The sequence below is a fragment of the Chenopodium album genome, chromosome 10 (genome assembly GCF_948465745.1).
Source record: "Chenopodium album chromosome 10, dcCheAlbu1.1, whole genome shotgun sequence".
Taxonomy (NCBI): domain Eukaryota; kingdom Viridiplantae; phylum Streptophyta; class Magnoliopsida; order Caryophyllales; family Amaranthaceae; genus Chenopodium; species Chenopodium album.
Genome location: NC_137843.1, coordinates 23275823 through 23288048, shown reverse-complemented (window position 1 = coordinate 23288048; position 12226 = coordinate 23275823). Strand labels below are relative to the sequence as shown.

General features: G+C 32.4%; 1 long non-coding RNA gene across 1 annotated transcript; it reads left to right on the top strand.

Annotated features, from left to right (window-relative positions):
• The first annotated feature begins 306 nt into the window (after nt 1–306).
• Nucleotides 307–4797, top strand: LOC145563815 (uncharacterized). The gene is made up of 3 exons (XR_014094617.1): nt 307–444; nt 2616–3480; nt 4112–4797. It is a non-coding gene; the product is annotated as an uncharacterized LOC145563815 (long non-coding RNA).
• The last annotated feature ends 7429 nt before the right edge of the window (nt 4798–12226 follow it).

Below are 12226 nucleotides of genomic sequence, written 5' to 3'. Positions count from 1 at the left end.
AGCAGGGATTTTAATAGGAGTTAATTGGAGGGGAAAAGGGGTGTATTAAGCAATATAGGAGGTCACGTGACTCGCACACTCGTGGTCAACATCGGGAAAAATAGAGTCAACGCCGAAAAGTAACATTTGGTTGTTTTTGATAAAAAAAATTTATAATGTGGTCTGAAATTGCAAAAAAAATTTTAAAAGGTTGTTTTAAATAAAGTGGACACTTTAAAAGGTTGTTTCTGACAAATTTTCAAAAAAAAAATACTTTACATCAAACCATCAGTTAAGAACACTCATATTCATTCTTCCCGTATTCAGTAGCCTCTTCTTCTTCGTAAAAAAAAAAAAAAAAAAAAAAAAAAACGCAGAGGCTAAGTTCAGACTTCAGAGAACCTCAACTGTCGGTTTTGCAATTCGTCTAACACCGCTGCGCCAGGCCACCACATCTCCTCTCAGGTGCATATTTTTGCCTTTCCCTACAATCAATTCAATATCCTCCTTGCTGTTATATTCCAATTGCGAATTTTAGGGTTTATCATTGAATTTTTTGTTCAATTTATTGATTTTAATTTCGTTTCCTTGGTTCGATTAATGAAAAATCATTCAAAATTGTTTGATTATCCAAAAAGCCCTAATTATTTTTAATGTAAAAGTACCTAGTATGATTTTTCTGACCCCTTTTTTCCTCTTAGTTGTTAGATACAAGTATATTTTTTGTGTTCATATATAATGTTAGTATTTCAGACTGTTCAATAAATTAATAATTATTTTGAAAGACTGGGATACTAGATTATAGTACTAGATTTAATTAATGACCATGAAAAAGTGTTATGAAAGATTGGTATACTAGATTATAGATGATACTAGATTTAATTAATCATCATTCTGACCTGAAAACTAGATTATTTCTCATTGCTCTGGATGATGTATCTATCCTGATTATGCTCGAACAAATAGTTAGGCACGCTGAATTCTGATTCAAGATTATAAATTGCAGTTGAGCCTGTCCATTTTGTTCAGTAACACGCTATATGCTTATAGCCTTAGTCACTTAGTGTCTTACACTATGTATTTCAGATTGTTCAATAATTATACAAGATTGTTCTGCTCCTTGCTTTGGTATTTTAGTGCAGAGTGATTACCAACAATGTATCTTACCTTCCAGCCACTTGTTTGAGAAAGTAGTCAATCTACTAGTCAATCTAATATAGCCTTCCAAACCCCGTTTGATTCTTCCTGGGTTCTGAATCAGATTTTCAAGCTTGAGATATATAATATTTTGGATGCAACAAAGCCACTTTGAAATCAAGAGAACTTTGTTTTCCTACAGCCTTCACCCCTTAATTCGTTCCATGGCTTCCATCTCACCCCAATTTTTTTCTACTTCTCCCCCTAGGACGGTAATTGGACCCAATCACTAGTGTCAAATTCTAGTCCAATCTTGTTGAAAAGTAGTTTATTACTTCTTTAGTTCTGTTTAGGATGAGTTAAGTTCAACCTCGTTTATTAAAAGCTATTCTTGTGGTGTGGTGCTTTTTAGACTTTCATGTTGAGAGAATCAAAGAAATAATCATACAAAGTAGAATGTTAGCTAGTACTTTGTATTAAGTTTGATTGATCAATGGTTTATCCTTTTTTATTATGTTATATCGTCCATAATGCTGATGGTATACCTCTTTACTCTTTCATTTGCACTTGACTGTGTGAGTTTCAGTTCTGAATAAAAATTTAATTGAGATTAATCTCTATATGTCTAGTATTGTATATTAAATACGGAGTAAAAAATTTTGAACGCGATTCTAATATATAATCTCTATCTATTTAACATAAGTTGTTGTGAAGATTCAAACCCTTACATTATTAGTGATTTTAGGTTCATTTTAAATCAGTTATATTGGTATTGCATTTGTGATTTATAATCGGATTATAGTATTGTTATTAGGTAGAAATTAGTTTATCCTTATACATATATGTGCTATGATTTCTATGGTATTAGCTAAAATGCGTTGCTCATAAGAGCAACATGCCCTCCACCCCCCTTCCCTTCTCCTAGTAGCTTCTTCCTATTAGTCATGTGAATAAGGTGAGTTGCAGCTAAATGTTCTATGTGGGTCCAAGCTTGCTCAATTTTGGTTTATATCAATCTATTATTCCAAGTGTAAATTATGATATACTTCGTATATTCATAATTTTGGACGAGCAAGTTTAATTTTGTTCTCCTTTATGGTAATTAAATAATAGAAATATATAATGTTACTTTATTTATTAAGTCTAAAAAAGATGTGCAACTTACTAAGTTAACCATGGGAAATTTATATGATATTGATGTCCTAAAGAGGTCAAAATTACAGATTCATATTAACATAGCAATAAATAAAATAACTAAATATCATTTTGATATGTAAAGGTAGTGTCTCTACTTCTCAAGTGGTTAAAAAATTGGTAAGTGAGTGATTTTAGTAGCAAAGTTATGATTACACAGGAGATGTATTTCGTCGAAATTTTTATTAATAGTTGTTTACATTAATTATATTATTTTAAGTGTTGCTTTTTTTTTTAATTGTTTTTGTAAGTGTTTTAAGTTTTAACAAATGAGACCATAGTTACTAATACATATCTTAATGCAGGGAGACTATATGGAAAAACTTGAGGAATATAAGAACAAAGGAATTGAGATAAGCCCCAACAAAGTCTACTTAGAGGTTATAGGTTGGAAAAAGTAAGGAAAAGTTTACGGTTTAGGGAATGCTTCACAAATGTACTAAAAGAGTGATCCTACTTCTCACCGTACTACATCATCTTGTACTCCTTCCATGATTTCTCAACTAAGCTCTCAAGTTGAAGAATTAAAGAAGATGGCGGAAGAAAACCATAACAAGGCAAAAGAAAACAAAAAAATGGCGGCAGGAAGCTTAATATATGCTAAGGAAATTGCTGAAAATCATGAGATGGAAAAAGCTACATGGAAGTAGGAAAAAATGGCAATGCACTTAACATTGAAAGAGATGACATCACTTGTTCAACATTACTGTCCTTCTTAGCCTCCTACGTCTACAGTCACCTACTCTCGTGGTGCAACTAAGTGATTTTTATTTTCTTGGTGGTACTTTTGTGAACAACTTATCTTTAATAATTTTTGGAGCTATATATATATATATATATATATATATATATATAGAACTGAGATCATGTGAGAACCAAGCTCAATAATGAGAACTAGGAACTCATCACAACCGTTTGTCGCTCATCATCAGAAGGTCGTAATCTTACCCGCTTCATTAAGGGTGAAATAGTCATTTCGGCATGTTGAATGACTACCCAGAAATGTGGTTGTTTCTTTTTTCTCTTTCTCTCTCTCTTCTTCACATTTTCTCTCTCTTCCTTAGAAATCTCTCTCCTGCGAATTTTTTTCCTGCGAAATCTCTTCGCATACGAATATCAAATTCAATCAATTTGTTCACGGATCTTCAATGCCTTGTTAATTCTGATCAAGTAAGTTTTTTTTTTATTTTTTTTTCTTTGTTCTTTTTGCTTAATTAGGGCTTGTGTTTTCGAGTTATCATTACTTCAAGTTCGAAATTAGGGTTTTCGATATATTTTGTTTGATAAGCGTGCGATTTCGCTTAATTTGATTGTAATTTTGTAGCGATTTTTGCTGAGTTTTGTCAGGAATTGCTATCTAGATTTGATTTTGATTGTGAATTTGTGATTTGGTTGTATATTCTCACGATTTTCTATACAATTTAGAGAACATACTTTAATTCAATTTATTTATGATTTTCTTTGATTACAATTATTGTATTTTGATTTTACTATGTACATAGTTCTCTTTATTAAGATTTCAAATTCATCCTGGTTCTAAGTTACTTTTGAGAATTTTTTATTTACTTTTGAGATTTTTTTATTCACTTTGAATGTTTAATAATATTATGATATACCTTAGATAAAATAGTTGTTCAGAGGCAGATTTTTCCCTTATCATGTTTAATAATATTATCATATACCTTAGATAATATGCCATTTAATTGCTTATAGATTTTTGTTTTACTTTTGAGCTTTTTTTATTTACTTTTGAGTAATTTTTGTACTTCTAGTGTTTAATATATATTGATCTTTGTGACAGGCCAGAAGGATATAGAGAAGTTGGTGCAGAAGTTGGAGGATCAAGTTAAGAGCTTAGTGGAAGGTTAGTTTTATAATGGATGTTGTGATTTATGTATTCCATGGGTCGTTGCCCCTGGAGTTACAGGTTTGTTTTTTTAGTTTCTTGGTTGATTTTTGTGGTTAGATTACTCCATATATATTCATCACTATTGGTGTTAACTTTGGTTGAAATTTGTTGATGTATGGGATTGATTGTAATTTTTGGTTCTACAATGTGTCATGCACTCATGCTGCTAGTTGTATAAAATCATCTTACTAGCTCAATGTATGTGTATGTGTGCACTTGTGTGTGTGTGTGTGTGTGTGTGTGTGTGTGTGTGTGTGTGTAATATGTTGGTAAAAAGTGGTTACATAGCTGTAATATGTTGGTTTATAACTCTAATGTGCTTATTATAGGGCTAGCTTGTTTCTGATATGATTTGTTATTTTCAGAAATTTGGTATATGACCAGCTTTTCTTGTATGATTTTGGCCATTGTTGTCTCTTTTTAGATAATTATATTCAAACATTTGCTATATGACAAGCTCTTAGTGTTGTGGGAATACGGTGGAGCATTTTGTTGTGTTGTATTGATATATGTTGTATCTATATTGCACACAAGTTTGGTTTGTATATGGATTACAACACTTCAGTCTATCCTTAATTTCTCAAAGTCAATGCAGTTAATTTTGTTGCTCTATTGTAGTTTCCTAGTTTATATGGTCCTGGTTTTAATGGGTTTAGATTTGTTAATCAGTTAGCCAACTCTTGTACATTCCAATTCTTGCTCATCGTTCACGAGTCCCTCCTTCACTTTTATGTCTTAAAGAGAGGCATGGCAAAGTCAAGTGTTGGCAAGGAGGCCAAGGACAACTAATTTATGTACCTTGAGCGGCTTTGATATATTTTTCATAGTTGTTTGGGGTATGTTTTCTTATATATTCTTCAATTTGAGTTTTTATAAACGACTTATTTTTTGCATTGTATATATGTGTTATATGTGCAATAAGGATATTAAAATGATGGAAAGTTGCTCGTTGTCCTCTTTTAAAGTACTTCATATCAGTTCTGTTTCCAATAATTGCATATATACTATAGAACTTTTTTAATTTACTTTTAAATTTTTTTTATTTACTTCTAAGTAATTTTTCTTTACTTTGATGATACAGTAGCCTACTAGCTCAATGGGTAGAGTATTGTGCAATTGCACAAAATATGTGGGTTCGAATCCCACCTAGGTTATCTTATAATATGAATTATTTCTTATTTCATGAGTTTTCTACTAAAAAATCTTTTATTTACTTTTTATATTATTCTATTCACTTTATATTTAAAAACATTTACTCTAATCTTGTATGCTAATTTCCTATACAATTATTTTTCATATTTGTAAACACAGGTTATAATTGGCTCATCTTATAATGATGTGAAATTCAACGACTCATTTTCTATGTTTATATAGTACTTTTAATGATTTAATTATGCATATACTCTAGATTTTTTTTTATTGCTTTTGATATAGTTTTATTTACTTTTAATTTCAAAACCTTTACTTTGAATTCAACATACTTCCTTTGTATAACCTGACTCGTCTTGTAAGGATATGAATGTAAATGACTTGTAATTAAAGTTCCATAATTATTGTTTGGGTGGATGATTTATGATTATGTTTAGTTTTCTTTGTTATTCGAGTATGTCAACGTTGGCTAATCTACATTGTACATTATTCTTGGCATGTTAAATTAGTTTTGTTGATTTTAATTGATTGATCAAAGGTATGGTCCTATGTTGCTAGCTATTGTAGCATGGGTGAGGAGGGGGTTGGCCAAGTAGTGTGTTGTAGGGTGGTCGAGGCAGTCAGAAGGTAATTTTTTTTACTTACTTTTTGAGAATTTTTATTTACTTTTGACATTGCCACATGAATTTCAAGTTTAGCTCTGAAAAAAATACTCTGTAGTATGAATATCATTTGACCCTAGCCCTGCAATGTTCAGATCAATCTACTTTGTTTAGGAATATTTGGAATGGTAGTTGCTCACTTTGACTGGGATTTGAGCATATGCTCTGTATATTTTTTTTACATATTACTTTTGATATACTTCAGTTTACTTTTGAATAATATTTATTTACTTTTAATTAATTTTTCCTTATATCGAATGCTTTAATGTACACTAGCCTACTAGCTCCATAGGTAGAGCATTGTGCAATTGCACAAAAGATGTGGGTTCGAATCCCACGTAGTTTCTACTTGCACTTCGAACAATTGGATTATATATATTATTTTTTATATTTAATTTTGAGTAAATATTATTTACTTTTGAGTAAATGTTATTTACTTTAATGTCGATATTATTCACTTGTATTTACTTTTTTGATATTTTGATTTACTTTTTAGCATTTTGTATTTACTTCAGATTAATTATGATTTACTTTTTACATATGTTGCTCTACTTTTGATTTCCTTTCATAGTTATTTTAATTTACTTTAGAGATATATTAATGTACTTTTTCAAATTTTCTATTTACTTTTGAGATTTTTTTTTAACTTTATCATATTGATCTATCAAACTGGGTGACAAGAATGAGAGCAGGTGTGTCCAATATAGGATCGAGTTAACCTCAAGTTACAAAGATAATAAAAAACCTCTTTTGTTTGTATACATTAGAGCTAATTTGATTTACTTTTGAGATGTTTTGAATTACTTTAGAGTGTGTAATATTTACTTTTAGAGATAACCTATGTAGGAATCGAACCTACACCTCTATGTATCCACATAGCGCTCTACCACTTGAGCTAATAGGTTTTGGGGCAAAAGATCCATAGCTTTTTAGAAAAGCCTCCGCATTTTTGCAGTTCCTTTAGTCTACAGAGTGGTAAATCTTTTTGTTCGCTGCCTTGTTTTTGTATAAATGACAATAAAAGCAATCAACACCACAACCCCTAATGATGAACCAAACACACAACTGTAGAAAAACTACAAGTTATATTTCTAGTAAGCAATAATATAAAATCTAAATTAACCACAATAAGAAAAAGATCATTTTCTTTCAACCCAACATCTAACATTTGCATCAGAGCACACTAAACAAATAATGATATCTTTTACTCTTTAAGGAAAATGGAAGTCATGATAAGTATTACATTGTATAAGCTGTTGTATCAACTATCATGTAATTTGAAGAATATAGAAGCAACCTTAGTAAAGGTATTTTACTGTAAACGCAATCGGAAGAAAATAAATAACCTATGAGCCGAAGCCTCTTTTTTTGCAAGAAAAATACCATATCTTAGTGATTCAGTGTTTGCAAGAAAAGAAAACAAGTTGGTGAGTGCAACAAAGGAGTTTTTACAAAGGTACTTCATGGCCACATTATTAACAAATTCCTACACATAGATTGAAGTACTTACTATGAACAAGCAGAGCACTTTGGGTAGATTGTATAGGCTGAACACATTAAAGAGGTTCAGTTTTATTAGGATAGAAACAATTGAACTGATAATTAGGCTCATCATACCCACACTGCCCACCAGATTCTAAGCAGGCAGTACAAATATAAGCTTTCCAGTGCAACAAAACTCCCCTTTGAAGCATATCCACAACTTTGCCTTTAGTCAGACCCTCATCAGTATAAGGCACTTTAATAACAACTCCATTACACTTTTCCTCCAAATCCTGCAATTTTGAGTCATTCTTATACACTGCCAAACTCCCATATTTCACTCTTTTATCTACGTATTCTTTCAAAACCTTCTCAGGACATATCCATAACGATAATTCATCGATAACTTCAACAGATCGCTTTGTATCGACATATTTTGAAGCGAATGGAAACAACCCCGGCTACTCGGAGCATCTTTAACAAGAGCTGAGTTTATGACTTGAAACTTTTGATTGCTCATATGTATAGATAGTTTTAAATTTTTAATTTACTTTAAAAAAGAATTAGTATACTTCTATTTGGATTTTATCTACTATTGAAATAAATAGTAGGAAACATTAATCGTTCAATTTAAAATTTAAGCACAATATGTAAGCAAGCAATACTAGCTTAGGTTCAACTTCAATTCTAATAACTAAATTATACAGAGCAATTATGGCTAACAAGCAGTAACAAGCAACTAACTATTTAAAATAATCGCAATTTTTACAGTAAACAGTTAAACAACACATAATTCACAATCGTATATCGCAATTATATCTATTTTGAACTCAATTTGCATCTCAAGTGAATAATTGAGAGTCGTTGCAGAAGTTATAACGAACAAAATTCATCAACTTAAACGAGCATACTTCAAATTTTAGCAAGACCTTGATGAATTTACAACAAATTGTTCTAATTTTGCTATATAATTTTCAAAATGTGAAGAACCCTATATCGACTATACTGGATGTAAAAGTAATGAAATTAAAATCGGTGTTCTACAAAATAAATATCTTGCCTCAAAAACTACTTCAATTGAATATAGAAAGCTAAGAAGCCGCTTCAATGGAGTAGTAAAAGCACGAAACTCCCTTCAATGGAGTAGAGAAAGCTCAAAGGCCGTTGTAATGGAGGAGAGAGAAAATGCTAGAGGAGAGAAAGTACTCTTATTTTGGGGAATTGAATTGAATATGTCTGAACAAATTTGGGCCGTTAGATCACGCGTCTTTTGTGTTAGATCTGACGGTTCAGATTAGTTCTTAGTTCCTATTATAGGATTGGTTCTCATTATAACCTGGTCCTATATATATATATATATACATCGTCATTAGTTCTTATTTGAAGGTTCTTCCTTTATGTGGGAGGTGATTTTTGAAACAATAAATCACATGGTTTAGAATATTGTTTTTTAATACATTGATTGATACAAAATTGATGATATTTTGGATATTTGAATAAAGTTATTATGTGGTTATTTAAATTTATGTGTGGGTACCTTTTTTTTGTGATTGATATTAGTTGTCACTGGTCTCCAAATATAGAAAGACAGTCGCAAAACTTGGCGACTCCGGGGCTAATCCGTAAAAAAAAAAAAAAAAAAAAAAAAAAAAAAAAAAAAAAAAAAAAAAAATTGCAGTCGCTAAAGTTTGGTCTCGTAGTCGCAGAAGTTTGGTCTTGTAGTCGCTAAATTGTCGCAAAAGTAGTCTTGAAACATTGGTCTCTGTAGTCACTAATCTGTCGCAAATATTTTACGACGGACATGGTTTAGTTGTTAAAATTTGAAAGTTAGTTGCTAAATGAAAATTGCAAAGTTGCAAATTTGTCTCTAAATTTGCGACTGTTCAAAAAATAGTCACAAAAATGGATTTGCGACAAGGTCTTTGGCAACTAACCAAAGTAGTTGAAAATCCGTACAAATCCATTTTTGCGACGAATCTGCGACTACTTTGGCCGTCGCTAATTCCCCTTTTTCTTGTAGCGTTTTATAACAACATCAAAGGTCTCACAAACATTGTTTAGAAGCATATTTGACTTTGGGAATGAGCCGAAGGCATGTCTAGACCAATGCTTTGGTGGGATGTTAGCAAGATACTCATAGACCTCTTCAGATAAAAATTTAATTGATTCCATGGCAACTTCAAAGTCAAACTTAAAAAAAAAAAATAACTAAATAAATACCATATAACCTAGTCATTGAATATTAACACACAACATACCAAATGTCACCAGTACAAGCAAATAAAAACATGATATCACGCATTTAACCAAACAAAGCTGAAAGGCTTTGGAAAGAGAGCCTTACCAAAGTTGTTTCTCTAGCTACTGACCAGAATAGCTCTTTGAATGTAGAGCCACTAAACTGCAACTTAAAGTTAGCCCATATATGCCTGACACAGTACCTAGTGTTTGCATATGGTACTACTTCCTGCAAAGCTTCTAGCAGGCCCTATAGACAAACCAAATATGAGCAACAGCAATCAGTTAGGTGAACCAGGTGCAGAACACAATTGAAACAACCTTATACACAATAAAGTATGATTGCCTTTTGTCTATCAGACATAAAAGTATACCCAAGTCCTCCATTTTCATCTTTTAGGGTATGCATCAGCTGCTCAAAGAAGAAAATCCAGGTCTCTTTGTTCTCAATTTCAACTATAGCCTAGGCAATGGGGTAAATGTTATTATTACCATTCTTACCAACTGCTACTAGGATCTGTCCTGGATATGGACCCTTCAAATGTGTGCCATCAAGCCCAATCAATGGTCTACAACCAGATAAGGACCCTTTGGCCAAAGGTACAAGGTACATGTACATTCTCAAAAATAATAGAGGTTCAGGCTTCTCTACTCCATCAACTACTATGCAGCAACCAAATCTAGGGCTATGCTTAATAATAGTCTTCCCATAGTCTCAAACTCTAGCATATTGTTCTGATGCTGAGCCATAAATCATGAGTTTATCCCTTGCCCTTGCCATCCAAGCTTTATTATAGGTTATTTGAATCCCAAAGGTCACCTAAAACTCTCTTTCTGAAATTTTTTATTTTCCACCCTGGTTCTGTTCTAAAATCCTCAATATACTTCTCAGCTAAGTATTCAGCACTTAAGTTATGATTTCTTCTAACCCTTAGGCACTTATGCTTCAAATTTAAGTTCTTAATCTGCCAAAAATCTTGATTTATAGACCTCCTAGCAACCACCCTAAAGTGACATCTCCTACACCCAACATAAGTACAAAGAGGCAGTCTACATTTTTTGGCATTCCATTTACACTAACACCTCTTCCTACATTGAATGGTAATCTTGGTACTATTATTGTGCAAATACCAATATTCATACCTGTTTTTAATTGAATGAACACTGAGAGCTTTCCTAAGAACTTTGTTGTTGAGGAACTTCTGGTATTTCACCAATTGAATTGGTCTGTTGAAGTCAGTTGAAGCATGGAACCAAGGACTGTTATAATGCTCATCATCAGAACCTATAGGACTGTCCAACTCCTCAGAATCAGAAGTGTACTCTCTCTGCAGAGTTACCTCTTTCACTAGCAGTTCACTTTGCAACACCACTTGATCTTCATTCTTATCTTGCACATCCTTCAAACTTGCATTCACCTCTTCTAAAATGTGGCTGACAGTGTTGTCTAAATGTCTGGCATCTTCTTCTCCCTCATCTTCCCCCTCCTTTTCCCTATTTCCAATCTATATTAGTATGAGTAGAATCAGAGCTTGAAGAATCAGATCCAGATTCTGATACTAGCTTAAGCTTTCTTTTAGTCTTCTTCTTACAATCCCCCTTTGTTCTCCTCTTTCCCTTTCTCTTTCCCTTTAATTTGTTACCCTAGATGTACCTTCCTACTCACCTTGCTTCCCCTTCCCTTTCACACTCTCTGTGGGAAATTGTTAAGTATGTTCTTCAACCTTATTTGCAACTTCAACACCCTCTGCCTCCCCTTTGTCTTTTTGCTGTTTAAACCTAGGGCTTCTTCTAACTTCAGTGGGCTTGACAACAGTGCTTTGAGTATTTTGGGTAGGCTGCACAACAGTAATGGGTTCTTCACTAACACCCCTAAAGTTTTCTTGGCTAGTATAGTAAAGTGCAACAAAGCCATCCTTACTCTTTGTCTCCAAAAAGCCCTTGGCTTCCTCATCATTCAAAATTTTCCTTTTGCCATTTGACCAAAGCTTCCCTTTTTTTATACCAAATATTCCACACACAAGGGACCTATAAATCCAACTTCACTAACCCCCAAATGCAAGCTTCTCTAAGAAAGTTGATTAACATGTCACTTACTTTGCAATTATGCCTCCAAAACTCCCACCCTCCCTCATACACAACAAAATTCTTACCCTTCAATTTTTTTTTCACAAACCAACCACCTAATCTAACCTTAACATCCACATATTCCACATTATCAGGGATCTGTTCATATAATAATGCAATAATGAGTACATTTAGTTAAAAGCCATTAGTTTACTAAACCCTAGAAATTGGTTCTTCAATGTCACACATGTAGCATAATTAAACAATTCCCCCCAATTAAACAATAATAGTAGTAAAAATTGACACAATCAAGTTAGGAAATGGAAAATAACTCCACTACACAATCAACCCTAACTTTACATGAAGTTGCAATTATACCATTAACAACAAACGACTTCCAAAATTCAAT